Source organism: Panthera uncia, chromosome X (assembly GCF_023721935.1).
Source record: "Panthera uncia isolate 11264 chromosome X, Puncia_PCG_1.0, whole genome shotgun sequence".
In the NCBI taxonomy this organism is placed as follows: Eukaryota; Metazoa; Chordata; class Mammalia; order Carnivora; family Felidae; genus Panthera; species Panthera uncia.
In genome coordinates this window covers 71,656,641-71,671,980 of record NC_064817.1, presented here as the reverse complement: position 1 = coordinate 71,671,980, position 15,340 = coordinate 71,656,641, and positions in this window count along the sequence as shown.

Here is a 15,340-nt window from a genome sequence, read left to right as displayed (position 1 = left end):
GTTTTTAGTAAACAAAGCTAATCTTTTAGAACCTCTGATGAATCGCATTAAAAAACAGCAAGAGTTATTTATGGTGCTAGGAGAAGTAATATTTCTTTTAAAGTACATGCCTAAGATTTTCTACATGAAAATTCTGATAAAATATGAGGAAATTGCAAATTTAATTTTCCAAAATTGACAACTGTATTGTTAAGTATCATAAAACAACCCCTGTCCTTGAGTTTCTAAGCAAAAAAAGAGTTATTAATGATGTTATATTCTAGTTGTTCAAGTAGATCTTTGCTTGCATTTTGACAAAAGTCAACACTTATGCATGGATAAGCTTTAAAAGTTTTTTTTCTTTTTTTTAATGTTTATTTTTGACAGAGAGAGAGAGAGAGAGAGAGAGAGAGCATGAGTGGGGGAGGGGCAGAGAGAGAAGGAGACACAGAATCCGAAGCAGGCTCCAGGCTCTGAGCTGTCAGCACAGAGCCCAACGCGGGGCTCCAACTCACAGACCGTAAGATCATGACCTGCGCCAAAGTTGGACGCTCAACCAACTGAGCCAACCAGGGGCCCCAAAAGTTTTTTCTATATACACACACATGTGTCCACAGTATTGAATACAAATCAAAATGGAACAAATTTTGATGCTGATCATCATTCATACTTTTTTTTTTTTTTTTTTACTTTCTTCACTCTAAAATGACCCAGACCTGGGATTCAAATACTGTGTCTCTAGTTATCAGTTACATCATCTTAGGCAAGGGAATCACTTTTAAAACAAGGGTATAGTTATGGATCATGTCTGCATGTCCATATTCTTTATACTATTTATTTACTTTTGCAGTTAAATTGTGCACATATACATATAGTAAAAGAAGTCATATTTTTAAACTGAGTATATTGTGGGACACTTGTTAGAGGGCAGGTCTTTAGCAAAAAGACAAGACAATTAGAAATTAGTAGCTCACATATTTCTAGACTTCTGGGTTCAAATATGTTTCCAATTGTTATTAAAAAAAAATCAGTTTGACTGTAACAGCCCCAAACCATTATTTTGTCTGCTTACATGAAAATACAGAAATGTTGTGATAGATCATCCTCAGGCAAGTAACATACCTGTTGAACAAAACATTTTCATGAATATTTCACAAGAGATACGTTGTCTCTCAAAATATATTTTCTACTATCAATTATCAATTCTGACTAAAGAATGTAACTAGTAGGTCTTATTAACTGTGACCCACTAAGATGACTGGGTAGGGTAAGTGGCATTGTGGTTTTTATCTGTAGATTCTTGCCATTCTCAGGGTTGTGCTGGACCATGGCAAATCACGACAGCTGAATACATTATTCCTATTCTAATATCCAGTGTGTGTCACTGTGCAGATATAGCTTAATAATAGTAACAGCAATATATTTTCTCTATATCCTCTAATACTTACATGATGAGTATATTCTATTTCACAGAAGTATTCTATTTTATTGAATATACTGGGAGGAAATGAATCTTTTCCTAGAAGCTGGGACTTAGGATATTTTCCAAAGTTTCTAGAATATAAATCTATGTAGACATTTGCGTGCAAATTGAAGATTTCCAGATTAGAAGTATGTCAGAGAAGAAAGTCCCATCAAATATCACTTTGGCCTTTTCCCCCTTTAACCAGCTCTCTGCAAGTGATAAGCTTTCAGTAAAGGGAAATTTTGACATTTAGAGAGAAACATTCATGGTGATGCCTAGTGTGGAGAGGAAGAGTGTTTCAGGCAGTAATTATTATCTAATTTAGTGAGATAGTTCTGGCTTATTTTATATGACTGCATTTATGAGAATGTACACAGGCATTCTGACATGCTGTTTCATATTTGTCAGTCTCTCTAGAAGTCACAATATTCTTGTAATTTCTCTGTAGTAACATTTCTTTCAACCTTGTTGGCCCTCGGATCTGCATATGCAATTTTTGTTAGAACTACTGCATAAGCTTTAATAAAAAGTCATAAGGCTTCCTCAATATCATGAGGAAATAGCATCATTTTGAATCTAGAAAATATTTTGGTACAAGAAAATCCTCCATACTCCTGCTGTAGTTTTTACCTACTCCAGCAGTTAACATAAACTTGCATGCCTGGAATCTGTAGAAAAGAATCATTGTTTGGCAGACACTTGATCCTGCTCTGATTGTGTGAACTTGGCAAGTTTTAACCTCTGAGTGCCAGGAATAGCTTATTAATCTGCTTGGTGTGAGTCTGTTAAGAAGATGAACTTTAGCCAAAAACATCTTACATCTATTATTATTGATATAACAAAATCCCAGTATTATTTGTATGAGTAGTAGAATCATACAGGGAGAATAAAGTAATATTATTTAGTGAGTGATTATGTTTTGTAACTTAAAATTTAAGTCTTCACTAATAACACTTGTTTTCATATTTGCATGGGGAGAACATACTATGTATATTTTATTATTTTAGCCTTGCCATCCCAGGTACAGCAGACAAGTTAACTTGTGGACACCCCCAGGTGTCATTACTTCTTCAGGTACAGGGCCACAAGGGGTTTCACTCAAACTTCCTGTCCTTCTTGGCATCATATGTGCATGCCAGTAACTCCAAACTACAGAAAGAGGGATGGATGGGCTGGGGAAGTCTGTATTCACACAAACATAGAGGTGTCAGAATCCCGTGGGCAGGAAGTTGGTGAGAAGCAATGAGTGAATTAATTGGTCTTTCTGAACTGGCAGGCAGATTCCCTTGAAATGGTCCCAGGATTTGACTTCTTAGCACAACTTGGGGCACAGAGAGGGACGTGTGAGGGAAACAAGGAGTAGCTGGTGTCTATCCATCTCTAAAACAGAGTACCTAACTCCCCTGAGATCAGATCTCACAGGAACTCAAAGTGTCATAGAGACTCCAAAATTGCAGGGACTCCTTAGCCATGTCATTCAGGGCAGGGAATGAGGACATACAATATTGATGTGTGTTTTGAACATAGATCTGGAAATTGTGTCAAATTATTTCCTGACAAATCTAGGCTTGAAACCTCACAATAATTTTGCCTACTTCACTTTCACACACACCCCAACTGAATCAATTGCTAAACCTCTTCTTATATTTTCTTTATATTCTCAAGCCCATTTCTTTCCTTTGAGGGATCCTAGACTTTGTCTCATTTTAAATTCCAATTTGGCCATCTACTAATTGAATAACCTTGGGAAAATACTTAATCTTTCTAAATCTCAATTTCTTTGTAAAATGTAGATAATAAGATGGTTGTGCTTCTGTATATCCCACAAAATGTAGCCAGGCTTTTATTCTGCGCAAATTTGTTAAATTAATGAGTGTCTTTCTACCCAAATTAAAAAAAAAAATGACTCATCTTAATTTGGTACTGTGGCCCTAGGATTATTAACCAATGTCATTATAGACTTTTACTACTTGGCCTTAAATGTTGCCCTGCTTGCTATAACATTTTGCATGGCTTTCAGTTTATCCTTTCTTTTTTTTTTTTAAAGAGTCAACAACCATCACAGCTGCAATTATTTTTATTGCATACTTACTAGGTATCCAGCAGAGTTAGAAGTTTTGTAGAATATGGAAGTGTATGCTGCTTTTCCTGTATTTAATGAACTCAGAATCTAATTATGGAGGTAGGAAACAAATAATTTATGCATGAAAATTTTAATAGCAATGCAAAATTGTAGGAAGGATACACAAGAAACTGTTAACAGTAATTACTTGAATGAGGAAGGGGGATATACTGTTTGTGTATACACTAAGTCATACATTGTTATTGTTCATGTTTCTGTACTGTTATTACATAATTTTTACATGATGTTTTTACATCGAATTCATTAAAATGTGATATATAAATATAGTTTATAGCTAAACTCAATTTTTTTAGCACAGAATATAAATGCATTTCCAAGGAGGAAGTGAACACCTTCCCTCATTATTTATATGGAAAAATTTGGGGGTGCCTGGGTGGCTCAGTCAGTTAAGCATCTGACTTCAGTCATGATCTCGCAGTGAGTTTGAGCCCTGTATCGGGCTCTGTACTGACAGCTCAAAGCCTGAAGCCTACTTTTGAGTCTCTTCCTCTCTCTCTCTCTCTCTCTCTCTCTCTCTCTCTCTGCCACTCCCCCACCTGTGCACTTGCTCTCTTTCTCAAAAATAAATATAACTAAAAAAATATTTAAAAAAATTTGTGGAGCATTTCACCAATACCATTAATGGGGCTAGACTGTGGGGATGAAAAGGTGAAAAATGTCCTGCGTATTCTGTAAGAAAGCCCTGTACTGGGGCAGGAAGATAGCCAACAAATACAGTAAAATTGAATAGGGACTATAATTAGGGTATGCACATGTGGGTTCAGCTTTCCACTTTGTCCTGCAAAGTCAATGGCAGCAGAAAGAATTACTCAGGACCCTACACAAGTCAAAAGAGATGAGAGGAAGACTAAGGGAAGTCTCCCCAAGCTGCTCTCAAGCTCCCATATTTATTAAGCATACATTTTGGGAGACAATATATAATACATCAGTGGGCTACGTGCCAGTAAGAACATATTGAAAATATGCACAAAACCAAGTTAAGGCGTTCCCAAGACTTCAAAAGAGCAGATGTAGAAAACAGGGTAGGAAACAAGATAAAATATTCCATGTGATAACATGATCTAAGGAATTTATGAGCACAGACAGGACCTAACCCCTAGAAATACATTAACTAGATAAGATACTTTCTCTAGATATACATGAACTAGATAGGCAAAGTGCAGCCTGCTGTTTTCAGCAAGACCAGAAAGCAGTGTTCCGCTTTGCAATGGGTTCCCTATAATCTCCCAAGGGAGAATACGGCTGATTGATTTTCCACATGCACATGGAATACATGGGAACACATCTGAGAGTCTTATTCATTAAATCACTTAAAATTTTGTGCTGGGATCTATACTGAATAGAGAGACTCTCCTCTAGAAGTACATTATAAAGGAGCAGTGCAAAATCTTTGATGTAGCTTGGAAAGCCAGCATAAACAAACAAGACATATTTCACCCTGCCTTACCTAGCCCATATCATTATTCGTCTTAAAAAAAAAATAATACCCCAGTTCTAGTATGCCAAGAATATTTTGACCAGGTCACCTGATAACCACAGCAGTTTCATCTAAATCCCACAGCTTACTCTTCTGAAAGTCCCTGCTATTGGCTGATTAGCCTCTGAGGAAGATGAAATACATAGATATTACAAATTCCAGGGAGAGAAATTGGGTTTATCTCATGTACTGGATAATTACATTGACAGCTGTTGCAACATAAATGTTGGTATAATAAAAAAATTAAGTCCTAGCTAAGAACTTATTTATTTTAGTCAATATCCAGTCCGAAAATGTCTGTTCCAGTGTGCCACAAAGATTTAAGCTAGATGAATTGCAATAATTTCTAATGTGTTTTCTCTGAAAATCTAGATACATATATTTTTAAAAGTTTGTTTTATGTTAGTCTTTATACAACTAATTTGGTTTGACCTATATATGCTGAAAATAAAGAACAATTATGAATTTTTTCCTTTGAGGAAATGATTTCTGAGATTTTCATAGCCTAATCGCAGTTCCCCACTGAAAGTATACATTGCACATACTTGCCAGAATATTTTTTTTTTAATTTTTTTTCAACGTTTTTTATTTATTTTTGGGACAGAGAGAGACAGAGCATGAACGGGGGAGGGGCAGAGAGAGAGGGAGACACAGAATCGGAAACAGGCTCCAGGCTCCGAGCCATCAGCCCAGAGCCTGACGCGGGGCTCGAACTCACGGACCGCGAGATCGTGACCTGGCTGAAGTCGGACGCTTAACCGACTGCGCCACCCAGGCGCCCCGCCAGAATATTTTTAGAGGCAGAAGAAGATATACAAGGTACTTCAATTGTATAGTGGTTCAATGTTGAAAATGAAGGTTCTAGTCATTATTCAGTGAGAAACTGTCACAGAGGATGAAAGTTAAAACTTGAAATCAGTTAACTCAGTTCAATACTCAGCTATAGTAAGTTTGTTGTTATTGTTGGTAGTAATCTTCTGCACTCTTTTCTCCTAGAATAAAACCAGCATGCAAAGCTTTAGTTTCATGAATAAAATAGATGAGAATTTATCCAAACCAGTTTTAGTAAGTACACAATGAATTGCAGATAGACAAAAGTCTGGCAATATACTCTGTTTACATAAATTACAGGAACAAGATTTGTGATTCTGTATATTTCATACATGGTATTCAAAGTTTATTAAACCTTCATCAGTGCTGTTACCTACAAAATAGGTAAACAAGAAGTTCTAGAGATAAATCCCAACCTTGAAAACAGAAACTTTATTATAATTGATCCATGGTGCCCGCTCTTAGAGATGGAAAATGTCACAAGTCTTGGCAAGGATGTGGAGAATTTGGAACCCTTGTGCACTGTTGGTGGGAATGCAAAATTGCGCAGTTGCTATAGAAAACGGTATGAAGGATCCTCAAAAAATTAAAAATAGAACTACCATAAGATCTACCAACCCCACATCTCTTTCACTTTCAAAAAATTGAAATCAGGATCTGAAAGATATCTTTGTACTTCCAGGTTTATTGCAACATTATTCACAGCAGCTAAGATGTAGAAACAACCTAAATGTACATCAACAAATGAATGGGTAAAGAAGATGTGGTATATAACAGAAACCCATGGGGGAGGGGAAGGAAAAAAAAAAAAAAAAAAAGAGGTTAGAGTGGGAGAGAGCCAAAGCATAAGAGACTGTTAAAAACTGAGAACAAATTGAGGGTTGATGGGGGGTGGGAGGGAGGGCAGGGTGGGTGATGGGTATTGAGGAGGGCACCTTTTGGGATGAGCACTGGGTGTTGTATGGAAACCAATTTGACAATAAATTTCATATATTAAAAAATAAAAAAAAAAAAAGAAGATGTGGTATATACATACAATGGAATATTATTCAGCCTTAAAAAGGAAGGAAGCTCTGCTTAATGCAACAACATGGATAAAGCTTGAAATAAAATGTTAAGTAAAATAAGTTAGTCATAGAGGACAAATACTGCATGATTACACTTACATGAAGTATCTAAAATAGTCAAACTTCTAGAAGCTAGAGAATAGAATGCTGGTTGCCAGGGGCAGGGAAATGTAGAAAATGGGGAGTTGCTTATCAACAGGTGTAAAGTTTAAGTTATGCAAAATGAATAGTTTCTAGAGATCTGCTGTACAACACTGTGCATATATTTAACAATACTGTATTATACACTTAAAGGTCTGTTAAGAAGGTAGATCTCATTTTAAGTGTTTTTACCATAATATAAAACATTTTAAAAGAGTAGAGAAAAGCAAGTTTTACTCCAAGTCCATTATAGTACCTTTTCATTAATCAGGTTAATGCTATCATTATTTTTAATCTTAAAAATATATGTGTTCTCTTGTAGGTATCATAACATATCAGGCATTTTTCCTGTTGTTTCATATGTTAATCTTAATTGTTTTAGAACTCAAGCTTCTTTTTTTTCCTACTTTGTTGAAATATAATTGACATATTAATTTTAGGTGTACAACATAATGATTTGATACACATATGTATTGTGGAATGATTACTACAGTAAATTTAATGGGCATCCATCACCTCACATAGTTACATTTTCTTCTTGTGGTGAAAACTCTTAAGATCTGCTTTCTTAGCAACTTTCAAATTTATAATACAGTATTGTTAACTGTAGTCACTATGCAGTACATTACATACATACATACATACATACATACCTAGCACTTAGTTATAACTGGAAGTTTTTACCTTTTGACCACCTTCAACCAGGCCTCTTTCTGACTTAAAATGGATCTTATAATAATGGACCAGAATGTTTAGGAATCTCTGTGGCAAGAAATACAAAATTCAGTAATCCAACTGTTTAATTTTACTGAAATACAGATATCTAAACAAGAAGAATATGAACACAGTAGCATCCATCATTTTGGTTTTTAAGAGCTGAATACCTCTATATTCCATACCACAGTATCTGAAATAATTTGGTCTCAGCCTAAAAGCACACACATAAATTGTTGTCCATAATTTTTATATTGCTAGACCACATGTCTGCTGAATACTGTATGACATTGAACTGTTATATTTCTTTATATTTTCCTGAGGCATATGTGCATTTAGGTTGCCTAAGTAGAAGATAGCATGTTTAAATTATTTACATATATAAATATACATATATTCCATTGCTAAAAGTGTAAGGTATTAAAAAAATCTTTATAATAGGAAGTTATATATTCAGACTAGGTGTGACATCAAACTTGTGAATTAGGAAAGTAAAACCTATTTTGAAACCAGATTTAAATGTTTGTTGCTTTAAAGTTTTGTCTTAAAAATGTATGTAAGATTTTTAATATTATACTGAAATAACCTAACAAGCTGAATTATATGACAGATATATAACAGCTGGTAGGAAGTGTTTAATTCTACGCAAAAGTAGAATTTATTATTATCTAATATGTGTTTATCTAAAATTTATTAAGATGTGCCAAAAGCTCTGTGCTAAGTTCCTAAGACTTTAGCACTTAGCACTTTGCATGCTGTGTTAGTTAAATGGAATATATTGTGATTCTATAGGTAGAAAGAAGTATAGGAGGCATGGATGAAATCAATGTGCCAGAAGTATTGCTTCACTTTCTATAATAACATAATCTCTGCCTCTTAGCCTCCCATTCCACAAGTTAGTGGAAATTTAAATTTTCATGTTTAGGGTTCCCTACCCTATGGAGATTATGTCATACATTTAGAGTCTTATGCCATAACAATATTTTAGGTAAGAGTCTGTTTTTCAGATATCTGACTATTCCGATACCACAGAGATGCCCATTATCCCAGCCTAAGTGACTGTCAAGTATTGGGAAAAACACCTGATTTTGTGCCAAATCTGGACACAAACTTTGCAGAGGCTTGAACTCCCATGTCAGGGGTCACATGCACACATGCACATACACACATACACACACCAGCAATTCCTCTTCAGGAATTTTTACCTCTTGTACAGTGCTGATAAGAAATAGAACTCAGGGAACCTCAAGAATCTTTCTCTCTCCTCCTCCAGACATTAGAAGTTTTTTTTTCCTACTTTCTCTGGTTTGTATATATATGGCCATACTTCAGAAGAACCCAGGAATCTCATTTGTTCAGTGCAATGTAGCAGTCAGGTGTTTAGGCCCTTGAATCAGGTAAGATCTAAGTTCAAATCCTCACTTCAACCAATTGCTGACTGTATGACTCTAGGCAAGTAATCCTACCTGTCTGGATCCTCATCTTGTAGAGTAAAAAAAAAAAAATGCCTACTTCATAGGGATGTTGTAAGGATGAGATAATTCAATGTATGACCAACTTCCTTTTTCACACATTTTCTCACAAAGATCATTCTTCCTTTATAACTATAGTGATGTGTGTGTGTGTGTGTGTGTGTGTGTGTGTGCATCTTTTCTATGCATAGGAACCTTTTCTTTCTTTGATCCTGATATCTGAATCTGGTTCACACAACCAGGCTGGTCTGTTCAAGCTGTGCTTTCCTCATGTGTATGGACATGGGGATAAAATTTCAAAAAAATGTAGTTTTTGCAGGATCCTTATCATTGTCTACCTATAAATTTCCTTCAGGGTATAACCACCCCAAATTGAGCCAAATCAAGTTAAGGATGGTGACCTGAAGTGACAACGTGAGGAGTAAACAAAGAAGTTTCAGAGCCATATGTCAGATCCACCTGGATAAAAGACCTACTGCCCTGCAAAGTGCAGCTGTAGGTCACAGCTGTAATAGATAAGAGCCTCTTCCACCCTTGCACTGCAACTGCACGTTACAGCTACCCAGATGAGAGCTCTACACACCCCTGTGCCATAGCCCAAACACAGCAAGAATACACAAGCAGTTCACATAGGGGATGTCCCTTAAATGCTTGGTGGCTAGTGGGGAAACATGATTCCTAGGCCCATGAGCCTTCTCATATACAAGGCAAATCCTTTAAGACACAAAGAGATAGCTGATTTGCCTAATACATAGGAACAAACACAAAGAAAAAAGCAAAATAAAGAGGCAGAATAATATGCTTCAAATGAATAGATAAGACAAAACCTATGAAAAAGATCTTTATGAAATAGAGATAAGCAATCTACATGAAAAAGAATTTAAAGTGATGGTCATGAAGATTTTCAGTGCACTTGGAAGCATAATGAGTGACCACACTGAGAACTTTGACAAAGAGATAGAAATACAGTTCACCCTTCAATGACTCAGAGGTCAGGGTGCTGACACAGAATTGACAATCTATGTATATCTTTTGACTCTCCAAAAATGTAACTAGTGATAGCACTACTGACCATAAGACTTACCAGTAACAGGAACAATTGATTAACACATATTTTGTATGTTATATGCATTATATACTATATTAGTACAATAAAGCTGGAAAAAAGAAAATTTTATTAAGAAAATGATAAAAAAGAAGAAAATACATTTATAATATCATATAGTTCATTCACAGTTCAAATCCATATTGTTCAAAAATCAGATATAATAAGAAAGTACCAGACAAGTTACAGAGCTGAAGAATACAATAACTGAACCGAGAACCAGTACACTGGATGAAGATGAAGAAGAGATCTGCAAGTTGGAAGACAAAACAATGGAACTCACTTAGACAAAACAGCATAAAATGAAGAGGAATTCTAAAAGTGAAGATACTTAAGGGATTTTCAGGACAACATCAAGCAGAATAACATTCACATTATAGGGGTGCTGGAAGGAGAAGAGAGGGAGAGCCAAAAAAATTTATTTGAAGAAATGATGCCTGAAAACTTCCCTAATCTGGGAAAGAAAACAGATGTCTAAGTCCAGGAAGCCCAGAGAGTTCCAAATAAGATAAATCCACAGAGATCCACATCAAGACACATCATGCTTAAAATGGTAAAAGTTAAAGACAGAATTTTAAAAGCATCAAGAGGAAAACAACTTGTTATGCATAAGGGATACCCTATAAGATTATCAGCAGATTTTTCAGTAGAAACTTTGCAGGTCATAAAGAAGTGGTGTGACATATTCAAAGGGCTGGAAACAAAAACAAAACAAAATTCTTCTAGCCAAGAATTTTCTACTTGGCAAGGCTATCATTTAGAATTGAAGGGGAGATTAAAGTTTTAAAGACAAACAAAAACAAAAGGAACTCATCTCCAGGGCAACTGTGTGGCTCAGTCAGTTAAGCATCTTATTCTTGATTTTGGCTCTGGTTGTAATCTAACAATTAGTGACAGCAAGCCCTGCATTGGGCTCCCTGCTGAGAACAGAGAGCCTGCTTGGGATTCTCTCTCCCTCTGCTCATCCCCTGCTCATACTCTCTCTCTCTTTCTCTCTCTCTCAAAATATATAAATAAACTTTAAAAAAAGGAAGTCATCACCACTAAACCAGTCTTACAAGAAATGTTAAAGGGATATCTTTAAGCTGAAAAGAAATAGCACTAATTAATAACAAGAAAACATATGAAAGTAAAAATATCACTGGAAATGATACATACATAGTAAATATAGTTTATCAATCACTTATATAGCAAGTATGAAATTTAAAGGACAAAAGTAGTAAAATTAACTAAAACTATAATAATTATATAAGGGATCCATGAAATAAATATTTGGAAATGTGATTAAAAATACAAAATGTAGCAATGGGAGTAAAAATGTAAAGTTTTGGAATGTGTTCATATTTAACTTCCTTTCAACTTAAAATATACTGTTAGGGGTTGCCTGGGTGGTTCAGTTAGTTAAGCACCTGACTCTTGATTTCTGCTCAGGTCATGATCTCATGGTCATGAGATTGAGCCCCACATTAGGATCTGTGCTGGATGTGGAACCTGTTCAGGATTCACTCTCTCCGTCTCCTTTTCTGCCCCTCCCCTGCTCTCTCTAAAATGTGTTCTCTCTTTCAAGAAAGAAAAAAAGATCAGTCAAATACAACTGACGTATGTATGGGATGCTACATGGGAACCTCAGAGTAACCACCAAGCAAAACTTTACAATAATGAGAAAGCCATCAAACCACAACGGAGGAGAGAAGGAGAAGAAGAAAGGAACAGAAGGAAAGTACAAAAACATTCATAAAGGGATGGCGGCATAGGAGGACACTGGGCTCACTGCGCGTCCTGCTGATCACTTAGATTCCACCTACACCTGCCTAAATAACCCAGAAAACCACCAGAAGACTAGCAGAATGGAGACTCCAGAGCCAAGCACAGACAAGAGGCCCACGGAAGAGGGTAAGAAGGGCAGAGAGGCGGTGCGCGCTGCACGGACTGGTGGGAGGGAGCCGGGGCAGAAGGGTGGCCCGCCAGCCAAGCAGAGCCCCCGAGTCTGGCTTGCAAAAGCGGAGGGGCCGGATGGAGTGTGTTCCGACAGCAAGCGCGACTTAGCATCTGAGAGGTCATAAGTTAACAGCTCTGCTCGGAAAGCGGGAAGGCTGGAGGACAAAGGGAGGGAGAGTTGCTGAGCCCCGGGACGACAGACCTCAGTTTGGCAGGGAACAAAGGCCCTCACCAGTACCATCTCCCTCGCCCATCCCCCAGCCAAAATCCCAAAGGGAACCAGTTCCTGCCAGGGAACTTGCTTGCTCCGCGAAAACACCCAACGCTGTGCTTCTGCGGAGCCACCCCTCCGGCAGCAGGTCTGACTCCCTCCCGCTGCCACAGGGCCCCTCCTGAAGTGGATCACCGAAGGAGAAGTGAGCTAAGCCTGCCCCTCCTGCCCCTGTGCAACTTGCCTACCCACCCCAGCTAATACACCAGATCCCCAGCACCACAAGCCTGGCAGTGTGCAAGTAGCCTAGATGGGCCACGCCACCCCACAGTGAATCCCGCCCCTAGGAGAGGGGAAGAGAAGGCACACATCAGTCTGACTGTGGCCCCAGCAGTGGGCTGGGGGCAGACATCAGGTCGGACTGTGGCCCCTCCCACCAACTCCAGTTATACACCACAGCACAGGGGAAGCGCCCTGCAGGTCCCCACCACTCCAAGGACTATCCAAAATGACCAAACAGAAGAATTCCCCTCAAAAGAATCTCCAGGAAATAACAACAGCTAATGAACTGATCAAAAAGGATTTAAATAATATAACAAAAAGTGAATTTAGAATAATAGTCATAAAATTAATCGCTGGGCTTGAAAACAGTATAGAGGACAGCAGAGATCAAGGGACTAAGGAATAGTCAGGAGGAGCTGAAAAACGCTTTAAACGAGATGCAAAATAAAAAGGAAACAACCACAGCTCAGACTGAAGAAGCAGAGGACAGAATAGGTGAACTAGAAGATAAAATTATGGAAAAAGAGGGAGCTGAGAAAAAGAGAGATAAAAAAATCCAGGAGTATGAGGGGAAAATTAGAGAACTAAGTGATACACTAAAAAGAAATAATATATGCATAATTGGTATCCCAGAGGAGGAAGAGAGAGAGAAAGGTGCTGAAGGTGTACTTGAAGAAATAATACCTGAGATCTTCCCTGAACTGGGGAAGGAAAAAGGCATTGAAATCCAAGAGGCACAGAGAACTCCCTTCAGACGTAACTTGAATCGATCTTCTGCACGACATATCATAGTGAAACTGGCAAAATACAAGGATAAAGAGAAAATTCTGAAAGCGGCAAGGGATAAACGTGCCCTAACTTATAAAGGGAGATCTATAAGACTCGTGACTGATCTCTCTTTGAAACTCGGCAGGCCAGAAAGGATTGGCACAAGATCTTCAATGTGTTGAACAGAAAAAAAAATATGCAGCCAAGAATCCTTTATCCAGCAAGTCTGTCATTTAGAACAGAAGGAGAGATAAAGATCTTCCCAAACAAACAAAAACTGAAGGAATTTGTCACCACTAAACCAGCCCTACAAGAGATCCTAAGGGGGATCCTGTGAGACAAAGTACCAGAGTCAATGCTACAAGTATAAAACATAGAGACATCACAATGACACTAAACCTGTATCTTTCTATAATAACACTGAATGTAAACGGATTAAATGCGCCAACCAAAAGACATAGGGTATCAGAATGGGTAAAAAAAACAAGACCCATCTATTTGCTGTCTACAAGAGACTCATTTTAGACCTGAGGACACCTTCAGATTGAGAGTGAGGGGATGGAGAACTATTTATCATGCTACTGGAAGCCAAAAGAAAGCTGGAGTAGCCATACTTATATCAGACAAACTAGACTTTAAATTAAAGGCTGTAACAAGAGATGAAGAAGGGCATTATATAATAATTGCAGGGTCTATCCATCAGGAAGAGCTAACAATTATAAATGTCTATGCGCCAAATACAGGAGCCCCCAAATATATAAAACAATTACTCATAAACATAAGCAACCTTATTGATAAGAATGTGGTAATTGCAGGGGACTTTAACACTCCACTTACAGAAATGGATAGATCATCTAGACACACGGTCAATAAAGAAACAAGGGCCCTGAATGATACATTGGATCAGATGGACTTGACAGATATATTTAGAACTCTGCATCCCAAAGCAACAGAATATACTTTCTTCTCGAGTGTACATGGTACATTCTCCAAGATAAATCATATACTTGGTCACAAAACAGCCCTTCATAAGTATACAAGAATTGAAATTATACCATGCATACTTTCAGACCACAATGCTATGAAGCTTGAAATCAACCACAGGAAAAAGTCTGGAAAACATCCAAAAGCTTGGAGGTTAAAGAACACCCTACTAAAGAGTGCGTGGGTCAACCAGGCAATTAGAGAAGAAATTAAAAAATACAAGGAAACAAACTAAAATGAAAATACAACAACCCAAACGCTTTGGGATGCAGTGAAAACAGTCCTGAGAGGAAAATGCATTGCAATCCAGGCCTATCTCAAGAAACAAGAAAAATCCCAAATACAAAATCTAACAACACACCTAAAGGAAAGAGAAGCAGAACAGCAAAGGCAGCCTAAACCCAGCAGAAGAAGAGAAATAATAAAGATCAGAGCAGAAATAAACAATATAGAATCTAAAAAATCTGTAGAGCTGATCAACGAAACCAAGAGTTGGTTTTTTGAAAAAATAAACAAAATTGACAAACCTCTAGCCAGGCTTCTCAAAAAGAAAAGGGAGATGACCCAAATAGATAAAATCATGAATGAAAATGGAATGATTACAACCAATCCCTCAGAGATACAAACAATTATCAAGGAATACTATGAAAAATTATATGCCAACAAACTGGACAACCTGGAAGAAATGGACAAATTCCTAAACACCCACACTCTTCCAAAACTCAATCAGGAGGAAATAGAAAGCTTGAACAGACCCATAACC